Genomic DNA, 23,797 nt, shown 5'->3' on the forward strand with positions numbered 1-23,797 from the left:
TGTTATACAATATATCTTTATGCGAATTAATATAGACATTGTAATTAATTATTTTGTACGTTACAGATTATTTATTATCGGCGCAATGGTGAAATAATAATTATTCTTCTATTGTACTATTATTTTGCACAATCATTCCATAATAATTCGAAGTACGTTATCACATTTCAATACAATTGTATCGATTTCACGGTTGACCCATTAATTTCTCTTCTCCGCCCAATTATTACAATGATATAATTAATTGACGAGCTGTTATTACGCCGGGATGATAGAGAACTTCGAGATAATTGGTAAAAATATAAATTATCATTTTCAACCCGGGCATACGTGAGTAGACAGAGATAAAAGTTACTTGTTTAACGATTAATTATGGTTATTAGCCATTGTCCGATTCACTTAACCCAGCGCATCTATTCTATATACATGGCTGCTATTGTCGGCTATCGGCAGCCATCGAAAGTAGTTTGTCATATTTATGTATTGATGCGGTTAATTATCACATTTTATGTTAACCGTCTGAACTGTCAAAAACTGCTATGTTTTAAAAGCATCTCTCTCGGCTGTGTTAACTTTTAGAGTGAGATACAAAGTTTTGACGGCTAACTTATTACAACAATTATAATACCTCAATACATAAATATGATTAACTACCCGAGGTTATCGAGATAACTGCCGATAGCAGCATTGTGCATAGAATAGATGCGCAAGAGTTAGCAAATATTTGACACAAATATGAGCAGCACAATCATTTTTTGAAATTTCGTCATCTTCTCAAACATTATAATGCAATTATAATCAAATTGATACGTTCTCTGCAAAATAAATATGCAATATATCTTTTCGTGTGACATACAATAAACTATTCTGCCAAATGGAACATTTCACATTCTATAAAATGGTGCATTCCAAATTCTGTAAAATGGAAAAATTCAAATTCTAAGAAATGGGACATTCCACATTTTTCATTTCATTTATTTTTAAGATCTCTTATTATATTTTAAATGAGGGACATAATACCTATAGAAAAAAGATATATTTCATTGTTGTTTCTCATATATACATATTCAATACCAAAAGCAAAAAATCCCGATATCCATTAACTACCGTTATCCTCATTAACTACTGTAAAATAACTATTCTGAAATAATAAACGGTAATAGAAATATTCCAGTTTTATTTTTACATGAAATATTTCTGAAAAACTGCGCGCGCGTACAAAATATTTATCATTCACTCAGCTTAACGGCTAAATTTAATACTTGTTAATAATCAATGTGTGCGATTTTTGACAGACGCAGAATTCAAATCCATGGCTTCAGAGTTAGTCATTTAATTTTTTTTAACAATTCTTTAAATAATTAGGCTGTAGATAATTTTGTGTGTGCATATTTGTGTATGGATTCATTGTATAGTGACAACATATAATAAAAGCGATTCGCGGTTGTATTCGCATTATGTTGGTATCATTTTTAAACAGTCGTTGTAGCAATTATACCAATACTCCTACGAATTGCCCATGGTGTTACTATAATGAGTTTATTATACTTTCAGTGACAATATTAGTATACATAATAAAACGTATATTTTTATGTCGTATTCGTATGCGTTGTAATGTTGAGAAAACAAGTCATTTAGTGGTACCCAATAGGTATTATACGTCAGAAAGGTAGACGTAGAGCAGCGATTTCCAAACTGAGGGATGCGCCTCCCTGGGGAGACGCGGACTGTTGCAAAGAGAGGCGCGAAAAGTTTAACACAATAATGTAGCCACAGGTTATAGTAATGAACTACATAAAAATCACTCCTATAAAAGTTAGGTTGTTTGCAAACCTGTATGAAGATATGGAGACTAATTTTAGTATACTTACCTCATTTCTATACTATTGTCAATTGTGCATGACCCCCACAAGAGAGAGGCTGACAGGGCTCCAGCTTGGGAGCCCGGCGTCGCGGATCGACCAGTTAAGTGAGATAAATACACCCCACAAATTCGTTTTAATAGTAAAAAAAAGTAGCCTGCGGTAACATTTTATAATAATATATGTGTCTGTTTGATATGATTGTGTAATGTGTATGATTAATGATAATTCACATGTAGAATTTTATTTTATAATTATTTGTAGTATTCCTGACTAATAAAAATGGCTATATGGAAACAAAAACTATAGCTTAATTTTGGTTGAATCGAACTGAAGAAAAATATAATACTTTGTTAAGAAAGGCAACGCAAGTAGGTACGTACTGCCACTATTCGTAACATCATATTTATGCGAAACGGAATTTTCTGCATTAGATGCAATGAAATCCATATACCTATCGAGCCCGTTTAGTAGAAAAAAACACTTTGTGCTAATAAACAAACACATCCATCGGATGAAAAATAAATTAATTTAAAAGTGAACATACTATAATATAGTAAAACCTTTTTTTTTTGATTAGGTTTTATTTTAATTTTTTGCATTTTTGACTATTTAAAAATGTGTGTGTAAAAATTTATTTAATGAAATAAAAGGGGGGAGGCGCCAAGATTAGATTTTTTTAAAAGGGATGCGTAGTAACGTAAAGTTTGGATACCACTGACGTAGAAGCAGCTGGATAAATGATTTAATTATATTCTACGGAAATGAGCTCGTAGTAATGCAAATAATGGAATCGGCTTGAAAAGCTTTTTATCTAGACCTAAATTGATTCAAGGTTTTGTTTGGATAAAAATCCAAGAAAAGGTCTAAATTTTAGTGGTTAATTTATTTTCATACTGGTTCCTGAATAGTCTAAAAATGTTGGCAACATAGACTCACCACGCAGGATTATTATGCTTCAGTGGCTGAGTTGAGCGATAACAAAATTATCGCAGATATTACGCATGAATTTTCGAACTGCCAATTACCGATTAACACCTTTTGCCACGCCATATTCAACGGATTTCTAAAAAAATAAACAAACGAATCGTTAGAGAAAAAATCTGACAACATAATATTAATTAATATCTTCAGACAAAACCTTCTTTAATTTTTTCGGAAATAATAATTACGGGGTCATTAAAATTACAAACACATAGGCCGCTGTGAGATAAATAAAATTGAAATCACTGGATAAAGTATAATTGTATATTATTATACCATCACATGTTTATAAAAAAATATTTTTGTTTATGTAACTTATTTATTTATATTGATTTAGGTAGAGTTTAAGATAAAATAAAAAGTAGCTCTGACTATGTAAATTGTCAGTAACTATCCATTAAAAGTCCTTTGTATAATCTACTCTGCACGGTTGTTTGGTTTTATGACAGTTGTTATGAAAACAATCATAATTAAGCCACTACAACGATGTTATATGGTGTTACTTACTAAAATGAGAACACTCTTGTAAAATACGACAAATACACCAACATCAGGTCAATGCCTTCATTTAAATGTTAATAATGGAGGTACCGAAGAGTTGAGTACAAAATAATCTAAAAAAAAAAAGTGTCAAAAGCAATTTCTACATCACAGCCATATTATGAATATATAATATAGAAATCATACCACTCACCATTAAAATGATACTTTGGTAAATAGGCACTTTAATTTGTTGGTTTTGTTGTAAAAAAAAAACATTAGAGTAAACAACAACTGCTTACAACTTACAACTTACAACTAATACAAGAGTAAACAATTACCAGCCTTTTCTCAATCATAACTAGATCAGTGGGGTCTATTTTGATCGATAATTACGACAATATCTCTTGTAATATATGACTGTTTCATAAGCATAGTGAACCAAGTCCATTCTGGTTATTTTTGAGTAAGCTAGGTTAAAACATAATATTTGAGTATTTCTATTTCTCAAAGAGAATGATTGCAATCCTGAAATGTTATTTTAAATACATTTAAGTTATTATGTAAGGGAAATTATACCTTTACACAATAAGAAACACTAAAATATCTGTACCTCAGAGGCAGACGGATGCAAGTGCCAAATACCCAATTGTTCAGGAAAGCCAAAAAACAAACAAAAACAATTTTTATTTAAAATGAATACTCATAACTTCCATGAAAATATAATAGAATGATCATTATTTGTTGTATTCTAATTCAATTAAAGTACTTCTGGAATATGTAAGAAAGGAAGAAATATAATACAATTTTATATCTAAAAGAAATTAAATAAAAATCGTAGTATGGATTTGCATCCTTCTGCCTCTAAAGATATTTTGTTAATTTGGACTTGTATCTTATTATCCTAGCCAAAATAAAACAATTTATAAGTTAAAAAAACTTATAAGTATGAATATAACAAAGCAAAACACATTTTTTTTTTAAATTTTATTATGTCATCATCATCAGCCTGAATCTATTCACTGCTGGATGAAGGCCTCGCTAATCTCCAAGCTGATTCTACTTCTCTTGGTCTTGTGCATTGCGTTGCCATGTATTTCCGCAGAACTTTATCATTTGATCGATCCAGCGGCCTCTGGGTCTACCTTGCGGACGTTTTTTACTTCTTGAATACTACTGGATGACTAGATTTGTCCAACGATTGTCTCTTTTTCGAGCTATTTGTCTAGCCCATCTCCATTTAAAGCTTTTAATAAACTCTTTTACATCGCAAACCCTTTTCTACTTCCTTATCCACTCATTCCTCTTTTCCTCAGTCCTTTTGCGTTATGCCCAGGATGCACCTCACCATACCACGTTGTGCTACTCTTAGTTTCTGGATCTCTATTTTACTTAGGGTCCATGTTTTACACGCATATGTGATCACGGGAAGCACACACTGGTTGAAAACTTTGCGCTTTAGGCACAGTGGAAGGTCACTTTTGAAGACATTATTCAGGCGGCCAAAAGCACTCCAGCCTAGCTTTACTCTGCGAACAATTTCATCAAATATACATACATCTATAGACACTTGTTGTGCCAGGTAGATGTAGTTTTTCACCTGTTAGAGCTGAATGGCATTGATGAGGATCTTTTTTTGGCCCGCAAAGCAGTTGAACATCACTTTCTTCTTTGATACATTTATTTTCAAGCCTACTTTGTTGCTTACTTCAGCGAGTTCCTGCATTCTGCTTTGGAGGTCTTCTGAGTCTTGCGAACTACTTTGTATTGTCATCAAAAAAGTACAGATGACTCACGTATTCTCCATTTATGGGGACACGTCATTCCAGTCAAGTTGCCTGAATACGTCTTCAAGGGTAGCTGTAAATAGTTTAGGTGAGATCGTATCACCTTTTCGGACTCCTTTGCTGATAGGAAATGCGCGATGGTTTATGAAGATGTTGTTGCGCTACTACATATATTATTGAAAATATTTATATATCACCCGGGACTCCTTGATTTCTGAGTGCATCGAGTATTGAAAATTTCTTTATGGAATCAAACGCTTTCTCATAGTCTATAAAACCCATGGATAGCGCAGCTTGTATTCCTGTTACCGCTCTGATTTCTCTGATGACTTGGACATCGTCCATTGTTATATCTTCTTCTAAAGCCGGCTTCTTCTCCCGGCTGGTTCTCATTTAGTACATAATATTGCAGATTATTGGATTTGCATTTTTCTGCTTCTAAGGTAGGTATGGCATTTGCATCTTTATGCTATTCTATATATCTTTTTTATTATAGCAACTAGGACTTTCATCTCTCTGCCTCTAATAAATAAAGCCTTTAGCATAACGATTCTTAAAAAAACTCATTTTCTCCAAAAACGGAGATGCATCCGTCTGCCTATGAGGTACAGATATTATGTTTGAACTTAGCTTACTCTAAAATAACCGGAATGGACATGGTTCACTATGCTTTTGAACCACTCATATGTACTGCATTAGTATCATTAAGAAGGACAATCTATGAATCCTTACACATTTCGCAGATTCCGTCACGAGACGCACTACTATTATCACGAGTCTTTCACTCGACATAGCCAACGTCATTCCACTCGAATCAAGTCTCTCAGCTTAATATCATCGAATCGATACAATCAATTTCTTGATCAGATCGATCTCACCAGTACATCATTACCCGCGATTATAATCTCACGTGATCATCCTTATTATTGTATCCAGTGTATTTTTGTAACAATCAATAAACTATCCCCAAAATATCCTAACAATGACCTTCTATATCCTCCACCTTATCTACTGCCAAAGTGATGACCCCGACGTGATCGTTCCTACCTTCTATATAATATATAGAATACAATAGTAAAACATAGCACATAATTTAATAATAAAATATTACAATTAGGTTAAATAAAATAGTACATAACAATTTTTTTTAACTTAAAGAAAAGAAGAACTTGAATAAAATAAAAGCACCATATCAAATGATGTTAAGAAGTTGAGAAGATGAACAACAAAAAAATCACTTAACATGTGCTTGAGTACCTAAACGGAGGTATTGAACATTCTTAACAGAACGAATCCTTGGTATTGAAGAATAAATAGACAAATTGGATTTTAAAAAATATACGTTAAAAGTGTCACCATTTTTTGTCTGCCTAGTGGTAACACAAAACTGCACCATACTCAACAGTTTGGGGTAGTCGAAGATTGAATTTACAGTTCTAAACATTTATACATGAAACAAAATTCAAATATCTAACTGATTTATATGAAAAAATAACATACCAATTCCATTCCCAACATTGTAGTATTAATTAAAATATTTTAATACCAACCGTATATTATAATTTTAATTTTTTCGCTTGCTTAATGTGTCCTCCATTAAATACTAAAATTATAAATGAATTAATTTAATAATATATTAAAATATCAGCATTTCTATAGAATAATAATAATAGTTTGAGAATGAAATCTCATTTACATAATATTTAAAACACTTTTTGAGTTGATTTATTCACTGGTGCATTAAATTTGTATCAGGTGCTGAAGGTTGGCCTTCAATTACTCTCATTTTATAATGAAAAAAGATTTTAATAAAACAAAGAAAAATAATATTATCGTTTATAATATTTTCTTACTATTGTTTTTTTCAATTGTATTGCCGGAAAATCTTAAAACGACATAATAAGCGCTGATTGTATAATTAATCATGTATATTTAGAATAAATAACTTTCGATTAGAGCTCCTTCTATAAAAAATGATCGTTAAAATTTACTCTACCTACTTAGATTGTAATGAAATAAGTGTCAAAATTGCAAATTTGCATCCATGTTATAATGTATATGTAGCTGCAGAGTAATAGCGATCAAATATCTATTGTTTAAGATATCAAATTACTCTGCAGTAATATATTCCCAGCGAATCCATTTCCAGTAAACAACTGAGCTAGATCAGCAAATCGGTTGGCGAAATTAGAGACGGTGTATTATTACATCATATCACATCACATTATACCATTACGGTGTATTAGCCGAATAATCATTTTTTATAGTATCATATTTTCTTACAACTGTAATAACAAATAATATTTCATTTCGCTACTCGATTTAAAACGCTGATTCTATAATTAGTCCAATATGATTATGTACCAGAATTTAATGTTAATGTGTTACTTTTTATTGTATAAATAACGAAGAATAATTTATCTAGATGTCACTCGAATCCAAGTACCTAGCTCGTAACTATCTCAGTAGATTATATGTACTATCATTGTATAATATACTATTGTACCGATACGCTGCTAATAAATCTCAACCTGCTACATCGTAGACTTCATTATCATCATCCTCAATCCACACATCGAACACCACAGTAGTGACCCAACATATCCACTATCACACAATTCTGGCGTATTACTGAATGCAGATAGAAATTTAAAAGTACAAGATAGTCGAGTAGGTCAACATGAGATCCTGATAAATCAGAAGACACAGCTTGCATGTGAGTTTCATAAAATATTTTAATTACAAGATATGAAAATAATCTAGTAATAATATTTACTTTTTTTCAACTGAATCACATTTTCTTACAAAATCACTACACATATATGTGATTTTATAGTAGGAGTACTACTACTAAACGTATATTTAATTGTACTACGGGAAGTACACTGCAATACGATCATTAGAGGTACCTTTGTTTAGTTCAACATCGTCCATAGTCACGTATATTCAGTGTACTAGAGTTTACATGGAATAATCAACAGAAGATGAAAGCTTAGTGATTGATTCCTACGAAATAACTGAAAACTAAAAAATTGATAACATTTTTATATACTGAGGTCCAGGTTTACTAAGAAACCGAAAAACTAACTTTTAAATTTTCTTTGTAATTTAATAATAGAAAACTACAATATGTCAACCACATTATGGAAAGACAAAAAAATAACATTACCCAAGGAAAAATGAACGGTATTCGTGGTAGAGGAAAACGTCGCATCCCATCATCATCATCATTATCTAGGGTTGATCCACTAATAGACAAATTGATAAAAGCCTCCACTCGTGTTGATCCTTATTTCTTTGCTTCTACGTACATCCACTGAACTTTATGAATTTGTCCATCGAGAGGGCGTTCATGTGAACGTGTAGTGCTCCTTTTGATGGCATTTATTTTTTCTGTGGTTAGTTGACACGTTCTTCGTCCAGCATTTAACCGAGCGATAATTTTAACGTATTTTAATAATCTTTTTTCTTTTTCTTTCGACGATGTCCAATCCTAATAGGATCATTGAGGTTTGTATTAACAGATTTTGTTTTTACGAGAAATGGATGTCAGCCCCTTCCTCAACGTATTAGGTCCATACTCTGACTCATACACAAAATGAAAAACAATATGACATGTACTTGCCAGACCCAGGATTTGCACGTGGGACCCACGACACTATAGTCCGACGAGTTTGACTATTTGAGATGCGATGCTTAATTAATTATATACAGTAATATTCCAAATACACACCTTAGCACTGATTCGTATCAAATGTGTGAAAATAATAATAGCTATGTACTTATGAGTACTAACTTACATATCTACATTCTTTTGAATCATTTAGAATTCTTCTTGTACTTATGAGATATCTTTATTGGTTTTGAATATTAATACTATATAATAAATATATATATATTATGAAAATATTAAAAAACGATAAATGGATGTTTAGAGCACCAAATTTGAAACAATATAATATTACTATTGTCATCATGGGAGCATCCTTATATAAAATTTAAAATCTTTGAGTAAATCGTGCAGTCCATCAAATTCGGTCGCCTTATATGACTGGGCCTCAACACATATTGGACGAGTCACTCCTCTCAAAGAAACCAACATTCAGGAAGCGGGAAGACAAACTATGACCTTGTCGACCCCGTACAACATGGGAGGATAGTGTCAAGTCGAATTTAAAGACCTTAAGCGACCTGAATGGAGGCATATGCTGGATGAAGCCAAGAACCATATACATTTGTAGTGCCAGGAATAATAAGAAGAAGAACATCATTAGGAACTGAAATACTATACGTGGGGTTGCTGCCAAAAGTTGGTAAGTCGATAATAGAGTTAACAACGCATTGTGTGTATACCTACCTATACATAAATATGTATGCTAGAAAAATAATCAAGGTTATCCGATTAATAGATCATGCACATAAAGCATAAAGAAATTAGCATTATGCCTGATTTTAAAGAGCAGGTCAAACTTCAAATTGCAAGTACTGCATAACATGATTTCGAGATCGTAATAGATTTTTGGGTTTCCTCCACGTGTACTTCTTCCTTCTTTTCTCGACGTTCCTCTTTTAATAATAGCCTCTGCAACGAGCCCGACACGACGAGGAAAGAAGGAAGAAGTACACGCGGCGGAAATCCAAAAATCTATTTCGATAAAAAAAAAACAACCGTGAAAGTCTCAACCATTATATTTTCGAGACTTACCAAATTTTAGCCTTATCCCCATAAAATACACATATTACTCCTAGTAAGTTTAGTAGCAATAACATAATTACTTTCAATTTTAAGTACTACAGATTAATAATATATTTTTTTATAAATTCTAGAGTACTCACCTCATCTTATTTTTTCTGTTTCATAGAGTTTTGTACACGTAAAGGTAACACAGCTCGCTGCTGAACGTTAAACTTTACGTTGAAGTTTTGAGAGGCAAGATATTTTGTTGAATCAACGAAAGATGATCCTCTATAATAAAAAGGAAAAGCTTGTTTCGCTTAAAGATGTTCCGAAAAAGCACGATTGTTATGCTAATATACTACTATGACGATTACAGCGAAAGCTCAATAGTGAGCTTCGATGTTTTTGTTTCACTTAATTTATGGAGATGCTTATTAATTGAGTTAATATTATGTACGTAAAAGAATCATACTTTATCATACAATAAATAAATTACACTAGAGTATTTCCTATAATTTTGTTATTTGGTCGATAGATACCTCTTCATTCCCGCCACCATTGCTTTTGCATACTAGGTGTTTTTTTTTAAATTTAGTTAAATATTTTCATTTAGAGTATTTTTGATAATATTATACATAAAGATAATCAATAAAACTGCCAGGACATTTATTTTCTGGGCGTGTTAAAGAACGGTGATAAGGATTGTAAGATTTTTTTGAGTCTACTTTACTTAAAACTATATGGATAATATCCGTAGTTTCATCCTTCTGACTTTCCCTTATTTCCTAATTATGCACGATGTAAATGAGAACCCTGCCATTATTATAAGTATATACCAGTGTGTCATTTATTCTCTCAAGGTATATAACTAACCTGCCATCGGTAATGCTATTTAGGAGAACAATGCACTTTTTAGTGGACTGTAATATTGATACCGCTTAAACCATGGCATCCTCAGAGGATCCAAGGCCATGAGGCCTGAATCATCATTGGGCGGATTCATGCAAAAATGAGTAGATTGACTGCGAGACAAATTTCTAGCCCTTAAGCTTAGAAAATGTATAGTCACCCTTTTGCAACTTATAGAATCATTCTAGCTAATGTATGTAAATACCTACATTAATTCTAGAAGCAAGCGAAGTAAAACCTAGTGTCATTATAAATTTTATACTTAGTCAATTTTAAAAGCAAGCTGTAATTTTAAAGCCAATAAATAGCAAACGATTTTATAGTTACCTATATATATATATATATATATATATATATAGTCCAGCGCGACTCTTACACCCCCCCCCCTCCTTTCGGAGGTGACAATATGTCGGGATGATTTATATGCTGGGGGGTTATACCAAGGATTCTAGGCGGCACGAACCTTTAATGATGATGAGGCTGGCTTTGTGGTCGGGTTTTCACTCACTAGCACTACCAATCTCCCGACTATACTGAGTGACTAATTGAGCCACTCCGTATTGTGTTGAATAGATGGTTGGGTAAAGAGTTTGATTTTTTATGAATTACTGTACGTTACGTGGCATTGGGCAAACCGATAATTGGTAATTGAATTACTTCTGTGATGACGCTAGGGTCAAAACGAGTGCACATCTTGACGCGTCTGTGGTCTAGAGATAACTCAATTGCCATTCATTTATTAATGTTTCTGGTACTGCAGTGCCTGAATGGCGGCAATACTTATGAACGTGGGGTGGGTATGGAATTTACATGGGATTCGCGCTACCATAATTGGCCCAAAGATTTTTTTAAATATGGTCTACACTCTACTGTACTCATGTATTCCCTTGTACATATTTCCTCCGCTTATAACTCCATTCTATATTTAAATATTGATAACACTAATTGCATGTGTTTTAAAACATGTTATGAACGTCATCTGTTTGTAACTTTTCATGTTTATGCGGTCTAATTAATTTAAAGTGAATCAAAGACAAAATAACTGCATTAATATTAAAATATTGATATGACGTAAGTATAAAAATGATATAATCACGTGAAATACAATAACGATAAATAAAAACAAAGGTACCTACCTTTTTATTTCGAGCATATTTCGACGTGAACGTTATTGTCTGTTTTATTTGACATAACTAAACTGGTTGAATAAACATAATATATTTGAAAGAATATTGACTTGTGTTTCACAGAAATCTTTCGCAAGAATAACTTATTTTGTTTATTTATCTTATTTTATGATAAAAATAGTGTGTAGAATTTTTTTTTGTTTTCCACAAGATTTTTCCAGAGCCTGCGTTCATTTCTGAAGGAAATCTCATTACATAGGTACAACGTGTTAATATGATAATGAATGAGACGTATCTCACGCATCGCTGGCAAGGCTACAACACGTCTAGATGAAACTGTACGGAATTTAGGGAAATTAGACGTATTATAGCCGTAGTACGACATTGCGGTCAAATTTGCGGTCACTAGCTGCAACAAGGCAGACCGCTGCGGCTAGGTGTACTTTGTGCGGTGAATGTATTATAAACTTTAAAATAAACTGAAAGGGCAAACAGCTCCGAGCAATGCGGAATTCCATGAAAATTAACGACCTATCTATAGAAAAGGTTGTATTTAGTTATTCTCGTTTTAACTTAGACACACCAAATGTATCAAAGAAAACCCTTCTTCTGTGTAAATAAAGTTTTAATTTTTTTACAAATCATATTAATAAATTAAACTTTATATTACATTACTAAGTTTGATCCTAAGAGGATCATAATATAGACCTCCACATTGTGAAGGGTGTATTAACAGATTGTTGTTTTTACGATAAATGGATGTTAACCACTTGCTTAACATAATATTAGGTCACTACCTACGGTGGGTCAAAATACATATTGAAAAATAACATGCTAATTTAATCGTTATAATCTGTTACTTTAATGACAATTTTCTTTCGATACGATACCGATGGTAACCGGACAAAACAGAACATGATAAAACAGAACTGATAGTTGATAGCAACGACATTATTAATGGACAACGCACTCAATACAGTAGCTAGCAATTAAATTCACGCACAGCGACATTAGCACATGTATAGGTAGACGTAACGCAATTTCCATTATGTGATATCACGTATCGGGAATTTTTATTGTAATGGCGTTAGAATAGTATTTCTAGTGTCAATGTTCATTTGAGCGAACCCAGTCGAACCGAACCGTTCGGCAGACCCGACTAAAATCATCGGGAATTTATAGCAATATCACCTTTATTGTAATGGCGTTAGAACAGATTATGCCATTCGGCAGACCCGACTAAAAAGTGAGTGTCATTTTTATTCCCAGATGATTCGTCCATAATAATGTCATTGGTTGATAGACAGCCAATTGATAGATTATAATACGTATTCAAATAGCTATATTTCCGTTTTTTATAATAATAACAGAATTATTACCAAACTCATTATTTCGTTTTACATAGTCACCTAATTATTTTGAATATATTAAATTGATTAGATAAGATATACCTAAGCTTGCCGGCAACACCGAGTTGAGTCCCGTTTAATTAAAAGGGCCCGTAAGCATTGTGTTAAAAATCTATCAACATGATAGAGATACGACGATTTCAATATTAGATGCTATATTTTTGTTTGAGATTCTATTTATTGCTGTTCTGTTTTATCATGTTCTGTTTTGTCATGGAACCGTTTATCATATTTATGTATTGTAGGGGTTAATTATTACAATAAGTTAACCGTCCAAACTGTCAAAAGTGGTGTGTTTTAACAGCCCCCTCTTGGCTGAGTTAATTTTTAGTACGAGACAGTTTTGACAGTTTAGACGGCTAACTATTGTAACTATTATTATACCTCAATACATAAATATGATAAACTACCGTCGATGGCCACTTTGTAGAATAGACCCACTGGACCGGCTTCGTACGATACCAGTTTCAATCTTTAGTAAATAATGTGAAATACATTTCAAGAAAAATATTGTTTTCTAAAGATATCTTGGAATTTTATCAGCTATCCTTTTAGCACATTACACATCTTCTTTCTACACCAACCACATTTTATCTTCTTCTTATTGTGCTATCCCCTAGCGGAGGTCGGCCACCATCAAGGCGATCTTATCTTTGTCGTCTGCTACCCAGAACAGATCAGTGGAGCTGCACTCGTACTAATCACGGAGGTTCTTAAGCCACGAAATGCGCGCCGTCCTCTGCTACGCTTTTCATTGATCTTTCTTTGAATGACAAGTTGGGGAATGCTGTATTTTTGTCCTCTCATAATGTGGCCGAGATACTGAAGTTTCTTGGTTTTGATACTACGTAGAACTTCTCGGTCCTTCTCCATTCGATTGAGAACTTCAACATTTGTCACCCGGTCAGTCCAAGGAATTTAAAGAATGCGTCTATACAGCCACATCTCGATAGCTTCAAGTCTCCATGACATCTTTTGGTTTAGCGTCCATACTTCCACACCATAGAAAAGAATCGAGAGAACATAACAGCATACCATACGCAGTCTCAGACCTAGGTTAAGATATCGATTGCCAAGGAGGCGTCTCATTTTGAGAAAGGCGGTCCTTGCGATCTCAATTCTATATTTTATTTCCTGAGACTGGTCCCATTTCTCATTGACCCATGTACCTAAATATTTATAATGGGTCACACGTTCGATTAGTTCGCTGTTAATGACAAAATTTGTGTTGGTGTCTGGTGTCGCTATGTTTAATACTAATAATAGTTTTGTTTTCTTGAGGCTCATTTTTAAACCATAAGAATTAAACTGACCTCATTTACCTTTTCTACCAGTTGATGTAAACTCTTTAAACTATCAGCAATCAGCACAGTATCATCGGCATATCGTATATTGTTAATATGTTTGCCATTAACTATAATACCCACCGATTCACCTTGTAAGGTTTCCTTGAAAATAGCTTCTGAGTACATGTTAAATAGCAGAGGTGACAATATACACCCATATCTTACACCGCGACGAATTTTTACCTCTCCACTGATTTCGTTTTCGATCTTAATATTTGCTATTTGATTCCAATATAAGTTAGCTATCAGTTGAATGTCTCTTGCATCGATGCCTTTCTCCTGTAGGAGTTCGAGAAGTTTAGGATGCCTAACAGTATCGAATGCTTTCTCGTAATCGATGAAACACATATAAACATCAACATTAACATCTAGGCATCTTTTGCACTAGAACATTTAAGCTGAAAAGTGCTTTGCGAGTGCTCAAACCACTTCTGAAGCCAAATTGTGTGTCATCCATGTATTCTTCGCATTTTTGAAAAATCCTATTATGGATGATTTTTAATAAAACTTTTAACATCATCATGGCTCATCAAACTTATTGTTCTAAACTCGCTGCACTCCTTTGCATTCGCCTTTTTTGGTAGATTTCATAGATAATAATAAAAAAACGAAAACAAAGTTTTAGTATATTCTCATACTTGACAAAGTAAAACGAGTATCATAAAATACGTTTTAATATTTTGTGGTGAACACCTTTTAGTGACAAATACTGTGTGTAAAATGTATATCATTATATTGTGTTTTATTTTAATTAAATATTAAATTTAACTTATTGGTTAAGTAATTTTCCAGATATCATTTTCACTCTGACTGTATTGTATTAACTTAGTTATATTTATTTTATCTATAAAATTTAATTGTGTCTATATTATTTAAATTGTGTCAATTATACTGACATCTAGGTTAATGTGTATTTAATTATAGTCGGGAGTATTAATGTAACCAATGTTGTTTTTAATTGAGATAATTGAGCAGATAATACTTTTCACGCTTGAAAAAATAAGAAATTAATTTGTATAAACTGGAAAATAATATCCTTGAACCGATTAATTACTCAGCATTAATGCTTTAAAATATTACGTGTACGACTTCATTGAAGATTACGCTCACAATGACCTAGCGGTTACGCGTCATGCTTATAATATCGTAGGTTCCGGGTATTCGAATACCAGGTCTGACAAAATGATATCTTATCTTTTTATCGATGTGTGTTTGAACCCAGAGTATAGACCTAATATGTTGAGCAAGTGGTTAATATTCATTTCTCGTAAAAACAATAATCAGTTAAGACAACCGCCATACTGTGAAGGTGCATATGAGCTTCTTAGGATCGACCATGGTAAAAAAGGGGGGGAAAGGTATAATGATTACAACCATTATGTGTGTATATTAACACCACAACTTACAGGCCTAGACACCAGACAACAGTAGTCTATGTTGTGAAATAATACCCAGCCTTTGAAAAAAAAATATAAACATAAATATAATTGTGACCGCACCGGGTCGAGCCAAGAACCCCTATATGACAAGTTTCTTATGTACTGAACTACGGGGGTTATTTTATATTGTATATTTCATATGAAATAAGAAAGGGGACGAATCAAATCAACACCTCGTAATTAGTAAAGTTCATACGAACAAAAGTTTACATACAAAATAGTCCAAAATCAAATGAAAAGTGATGATTTTACACCTTTTTATATTACCAGTTTTCAATAATAAACAATACATTGTATAGGTATTCAAATATTTTAGACTTATAAAGAGGGACCCTGTTACTCTGTGGTAAGAACCACACTACTGATCACCTCACCTGAAGAAGAAAGACTGTCCACATGGGCATGAAGATTTCAAATAATACGAGGGTGGGTCAATAAGTCCTTAGAAAAGCCGACAGGTGGCGCGACTAGTACTGCAAGCGGTTTGTTTTCATGCAGCGGCAATACCGATTCAGTATGCTGCGAAGTTTCAATCAGATTGGTCGGGTTGTTGTGTGTTTCTCGTACATTTAAAAAAAAATTTGCTTGTGGAAAATGGAAAAATGGAAAATGGAGAAAATTGAGTTTAGAGTTGTTATTAAACATTTTAATATAAAAGGGTTAACAGCAAAGGAAATAAAAAATGAGTTGGATTTAGTTCACGGCATATCTGCTCCTTCACTTGCAACTATTTATAACTGGTTAAATGAATTTCAACGTGGTCGTACATCAACAAAGGATGAACCACGCTCAGGACGTCCTGTAGAGGTGACTACACCAGAAATGATCAATAAAATCCACGATATGGTGTTAAGTGACCGAAGATTAAAGTTGAGTGAGATAATTGAGGTTACAGGGATCTCAAAAGGTAGCGTAATTTCTATTTTACATGACAAATTGGGCATGAAAAATATTTCTGCAAGATGGGTGCCGCGTTTGCTCACAGTCGACAATAAACGCAGTAGGGTGGTGGCCTCTAAAGCCCTGTTGTCGCTCATGCAACGCAATCCGGATGAATTTTTTCGTCGCTTTGTGACTGTAGATGAAACATGGATACACCACTATACTCCCGAGACGAAAGAACAGTCAAATCAGTGGATTGCGAAGGCAAACCATGTCCAAAGGAGGCGAAAACCGTAAAATCAGCTGGTAAGGTTATGGCTACTGTATTTTGGGATGCACGTGAAATTATTTTCGTTGACTATTTGGAAAAAGGAAAAACAATAACAGGGGATTATTATGCATCTTTATTGGACCAGCTAAAAAACAAAATTGAAGAAAAACGGCCTCATTTAAACAGGAAAAAAATCCTCTTTCATCAGGACAATGCCCGTGTTCACACATGTTTACGATCAATGGCTAAAATTGAAGAATTGAAGTTCGAATTGGTCGACCACCCACCGTATTCGCCAGATTTAGCCCCCAGTGACTTTTTCCTTTTCCCAAACTTAAAAAAATGGCTAAGTGGACAACGTTTTTTTTCAAATGAAGAAGTCATCGATCGGACAAATGCTTATTTTGAGGACCTTCCGAAAACTTATTTTTCTGACGGTTTAAAAAAAATTGAGAAACGTCTAACCAAGTGTATTGAGCTCCAAGGAAATTATGTTGAGAATTAAAAAAAAATACAAAAATAAAACCTGTTTTAATGCTTTTTTCTAAGGAATTATTGACCCACCCTCGTACTATGCACGTACATGACATCATCTACCTCCTTACTGAATATAGTACTCTAAGTATTAATATAGCTAACAATATTTTTATTACATCCCCTATATTCTGATAACGATTCATTCTGGATTTTCTTAATAAATTTAAGATTGAATTTAATTTAAAATGAAATGAGAGTTCATGTGCTCTTGAAATAACCAATAAGGTATGAATTAAAATATATAAGCATGTGCATGGTTTAATTCAACCGTCAGACTTATTAACTCCTCTGGGCGAGGATCGGCATCTCTTTTGGAGAAGTATACTCCTCAAGGAGATATACTTACACGACTATGAGTTGTGCAGGTTTCTCGCCATACTTATACTCAAGATAGACTGCCAGGGCGTCACCAGGAATCCTTACATGTGAAAAAAATAATTTAACAAAAGGCAATAATCAAATTAATGAGACCTGAATTAGTTTTAAAGAACACTGTATTAAAGAAACAATTTAGAACGATGAGTTACGGCGTTTACCATATCTTAATATCACTAGAAATAAGAACGATAGATTGTCTATTCCCACTTGAATAATATTATGATAATTAAAATCTTGGAACAAATACCATGTTACATGCTAAAGAAGCTCGCCGCACGGGGAGACATCCGTTTGAGTTGAAGGCTGCTGCAGAAGAAAATGTCAATCCCTCGATCGATTGCGAGACCTAAATTTATCCAATCGCTATTGGCTAATATGCCGACAACTATACCATCTTGCGTCATTATCGATCGCCCATTGGCTTATTGCTTACTCACGTTGCAAATTAAGTTGAGATTATATTGAGATGCACGTCGCGTACTGTCACTCTGTCATTGCGACAAATTTAGTCAATGGTTTCGTCATTTTGCAGAATATTTTGAACGATCACCGTCTCTGTAAATTCGATGTTGCAGAGTGCCAACTCCAATATATTAGTATTTTGAATTATTATGCATGCCAATTTCAATTAGATTTAACAGTTTTAACGTATGCGTACGTTAAAATTACTTGCAATATTGCATACATAGATAATATTTGAACAGAACCTGCAGACCATAATAGACAACATTTTTATGAAAATATATAGTGCCAACCGTTAAAAACAAAAAAACACGTGATTTTGACATGAGTCAAAAATGTGTAGGCATGTAAAAAATGATAAAAACGTTCATTGAGTCGTGCGGGTGTCGATGCAGTGCGGTACGCGTGAGGTGACCTCATTCTTGTTCTGGTGATTTCAGCAGATTTTGCTAACTGACAATGTTCGTTTAAAGACTCAAAATGTGCTACGGGATGGGAGCATCCCTCTGATAACATTTAAAATACCATAAAAACAACATTACACACTTTATTCCAATAGCGACAGCTTACTGTGTCGTCACGTGATAGTACGCGACGTGTATCTCAATATAATCATAATTTTAAGAGATCATTCTTGTCACCTTAATCGGGTTCAGTGTGACCAGGTTACAAATAAAACCGAATCTCTATTAACTTCAGACTGGCTGTATGTCACATCAATACCATATCAATTTTAATAAAGCCAGCGTGGAATTTTATTAACCTAATATCCTATTGGTGAATCAATCTATGAGACAAATTCATTCATGTAATCCGACTAGGTACTCAATTTGGTTTGGCTTATATAAGCAAAGATTAGCTCCTGTGCTGTGTGAAGTATTCTGATGTCTCCGGGCGACCGAATCGCAATACCAGGTTCGTTACAAGTTTGAGAGCCTTTCAGTAATTGCAAATACGTATACGTCATCTACCAGGAAAACCAAAATAATCTAAGGTTTGAAGATAAACACGCGGATTATTTGTGGGTTTTGATTTTGTAGTTTTACCTACACATTATTTTCTATAATAATTAACAGGCATTTAATTAATTCTCGACCGAAAATCAAAGCGGGCTATCGCTCTATCATTAGAGTATATGACAAACTTTGTCATTATGAGTATTTGATCACTTTTGTAAAATCCATACGGCTGTCCTACATGTACACAAAATGTCACACTCTCAAGCAGCACAAGATATCCGTATCCGGAAATTTGTACGTAAACAGTTCACCGCAGGACACTTATTCGTGCGCCACAGTACGTGAAACATGAGTTCGTGTAACATTTAATCAAATGACGAGTTTTTTGTTAAACATTTCACCGTGGAGTATATTTATTTGTACGTATGCTACAACATGTGGCAAATTGTATGAGATGTCTTTACTAGGTTAGGTTAGATTAGGTGAGGGTTAATCTAATTGGAACAGTACTATTTGCAAACTATCGTCGCATGTTGTAAGATACGTACAAATGTATTCCACGGTGAAATGTTCAACAAAGAACTCGTCATTTGATAAAATGTTATACGAACTCATGTTTCACGTACTGCGGCGCATGAATAAGTGCCCCACGATGAACTGCATACGTACAACTTACATGTAACCGGTGGTAACGGATTATAAAATAGGTAGTTCACGTGGCTCGGATATGTGATATCTTGTGCTGCTTGAGAGTGTGACATTTCGTGTACATATAGGACCGCCGTATGGATTTTAAAAAGTGATCAAATACTCATAATGGCAAAGTTTGTCATAATATACTCTAATGATAGAGTGGGAGCACGCTGGTTACATGTAAGTTGTACGTATGCAGTTCATTTTGGGATACTACTTAATCCATACGGCTGTCGTATATGTAGACGAAATGTCACACTCTCAAGCAGCATAATATATCACACGTCCGTGTCACGTTCATCACCTTTTTCATCATCCATTACCACCAGAACTGACGTGTCAGCTAACGTAACGTTGTGAATTGGTTCATCTGGCAAAAACATCGGTTTAAAAAAAAGACAAATAATAGGTTCAATATATTGCTTAAATTGGAACCAATTACAGTCTTGTCCACCTTCCTTACTCAAGCGGCACTACATAGAAAGTTTATAAACTTGAGATGGAATTCAGACATTTAACAATGTAACACAGAAAGTTAAATAAACAACAACTGCTCAAGTGTAAAAATAAATATTCAAAAAGTAACATCGTACTACAGAGAGTAAAATAATACCAAGACAGGATGCGATCTCTAAATACATCATATCTATTTCAAAACTCGAGATAACTCCCTGGGCATATGATTGCCATTTATATGTAGGATCCAGCATTAATCTTCAAGCATTGATCATCAGTATTAAAATTGGTCAGTCTATAGTCTATATATTACTTTACACTACTCGCAACCCCTTTTTCTGTAGTGCCACCCCCTAATACATTCCACTGCGTCTTTTCTAACATTTGCGATAACGTAATATGTATTGCATTAAACATTATGTTATTGTGCCACTTTTACAGCCAGCAATGGTATTATAGTAGTGATCTACGTAGTTCAGGGTTAACATGGTACGTGGCGGAGGCCGTGGCGCTAGACAGTATTAGATACTACACTTTTATATCCAACATGCACGATGATATTTTTTATTTTACATTTTGGTACAACACGATAAACACAAATGTCGATACTAGAGATAACTAGTCTGGATGGAAATTAATATATCGAATCTATCGATGAGGGACCGATTTGACGGTCACTTTTGGACCATATTTGTATTGTTGCAACCACCACTTTTAATTTTTTACAATATAGTAGTATTTTAAATACCTAAAATTGTATAAAAAACCAAAAATATATTTTGTTTCGTAAATTTACATTTCGTTGCAGTCATTAAACGTTTTCTATGATAAAAATATATCACTAATGTATCTTCTATACGACTTGAGAAAGTTATACAACAAAACGATAAGTGTTCAATCACCCAAAAATTATTTTGCAAATCCTTCTGTGTATGCAATTCACAAATTCTTTTGCTTTCCCAAGTTTAACATTATTTACACAACCGCCCAGGGCGAGGACTGTGTTTGTTATCGGAAGTTTTTTTCCATCAACTAAATTTCCCGAAAGTAACAATTAATCATGATCGGTTGGCATATATATAGAAATGCAATTATTACTAACTTGTTAGTTGCTCCAAGCATTTCTGACGAAGTACCTAACTACTTATACATTGGTTTATAATAAAAAAAATGTTAAAAAAATGCTTCAAAAGAAATATTTAGAGGTGTATTATAAAGATCCATTGATTTACAATAACATCAAATAATATTTTCTTCATTATTTTAATACCGTCGATAAATTTCATATATATTTTTCATAATTTACACATGGGATAAATATAATATGAATATACTATGGTTGTCCGTAAAATAAGGTCTTCAATTTTTTTCCACAAAGAAAAATACGTTTATTTGCAACGAATCATACATTGTTGGAAAGCCTGGACTTTCTACTATTTTTCTACATACTCCCCATTGCGATCGATGCATTTTTGCATGCGGTGTAACATTTTTTTGTATACCCGTGTCATAGAACTCTAGTCGGCGTGCAAGTAGCGTACAACCTCTTCTTTCAACTCCTCGTCGGTCCTAAAATTTGTCACACCCAGGTGTGACTTCAACGCAGGAAAGAGATGATAATCACTTGGTGCTAGGTCTGGGCTATGGGGTTCGTGACATTAATTATCCCATCCAAATTGGTTGATGAGGTCGGTTGTTGCACTCCAAGTCGTTGCCGTTGGTGATCTTCGGTGATCATTTTGGGGTCCCATCTTGCACACACCTTGTGATAATGCAAAAAGTTCTATCAAAATCTTGCCAATAGTAGTCTGACTGACATCAAGGATCAATTTGCACAGCTGCCGAATCGTCACCCGTAATGCTTGAAGATCAAGCATTACCCTCTCCATTTTTGCAATCGTCCGGCACCATGTTCATCATGGACGTCTCTACGTCGGTTTTTAAACTCTTTGCACCATGTTTTTGATGTCCATACACTGTTTGTTATACACTTCATATAACTGCCGATAAGTTTCTATAGGCGTAGTGTCATTAGCAGACCAAAAACGAATACTTAACAGAAAGTAACTTACACCTGGCTGTAGCGGTGAGTGGAAGCTTAATCGCGAACGGCTACCAAACCAAGATTAAGCGTCATAGACAGCTCGTGAGTTGTAGGGATTTGTAGACAGGGAACCATGCTACACGTTAGTGTAGCCAGATCTTGTGTTAACACAATCACTGCTGTACTTTTATTTACCTTTTAATTACAATATTAAATAACACGTTAATTATATCCAATGTCCAAGTACTCCAAGCGCGCCAGTCAAAAATAATATGTGATGGGGAAATAACAGGCGGACACAAAACAAAAAGCATAATCAATAGCCAGCAGTGGAAAAGAGTGGATGTAGACAGTGAAGATCCGATATAAATACAGCCCTGCTAAGTAAAAAGACAGTGTTATAGTTTTAGTAAAGTCAGAGAACCCAAGTTTTAAACACTTTTTTCTCATATATTATGTAAAATAAATGAATGGTTTTGACATCTTAATAGACATGATTGTGTGACTTCACTTTTTTGGTTTTAACCAAAACACTGTCTTTTTAATTAGCAGGGCAGAACAATACACACTTAACTTTATCAGTCATTCGTATTTTCTTTCATTGGACTAAGAACACAAATTGCAGCAGGTGTTGGTCAAGTTTTTAAAGTTTAATTAAACTCTGCCTATATCGCACCATAATGAATATAATATTTTCTTAACAATCCTAAATTATACACAAAATAATCCTAGAAAAAAATTAACCGAAAGGGATTCAAACTCACACCATTTGGATCAGCGCTCCTATCCATTAAGCTTATAATATTATGACTAATGTGAATTATTACGTATAACTATGCTATCTGAGATGTTTCAATTAAAAGATATGAATATTCTTATATCTTGTAGATATTTAGTAGGTGTTAATTTTTTTAAATTAATAATAATTTGACCCTTACATAAAACTCAACACTTACCTATATTAAATAAAATATAACTCAGTAAAGCCACATTATCAAACCAGGTTTTGGGTACATTTCAAGTTAAAAATCCGGGTTTATTTCTCCAAGTGGTTTATAAATGAAATACGTCGATTAATGAAGGCCTAATAATTA

This window comes from Rhyacophila brunnea, unplaced genomic scaffold, assembly GCF_057557595.1.
Source record: "Rhyacophila brunnea isolate RB1 unplaced genomic scaffold, BYU_Rbru_1.0 scaffold_16, whole genome shotgun sequence".
Classification (NCBI taxonomy): domain Eukaryota; kingdom Metazoa; phylum Arthropoda; class Insecta; order Trichoptera; family Rhyacophilidae; genus Rhyacophila; species Rhyacophila brunnea.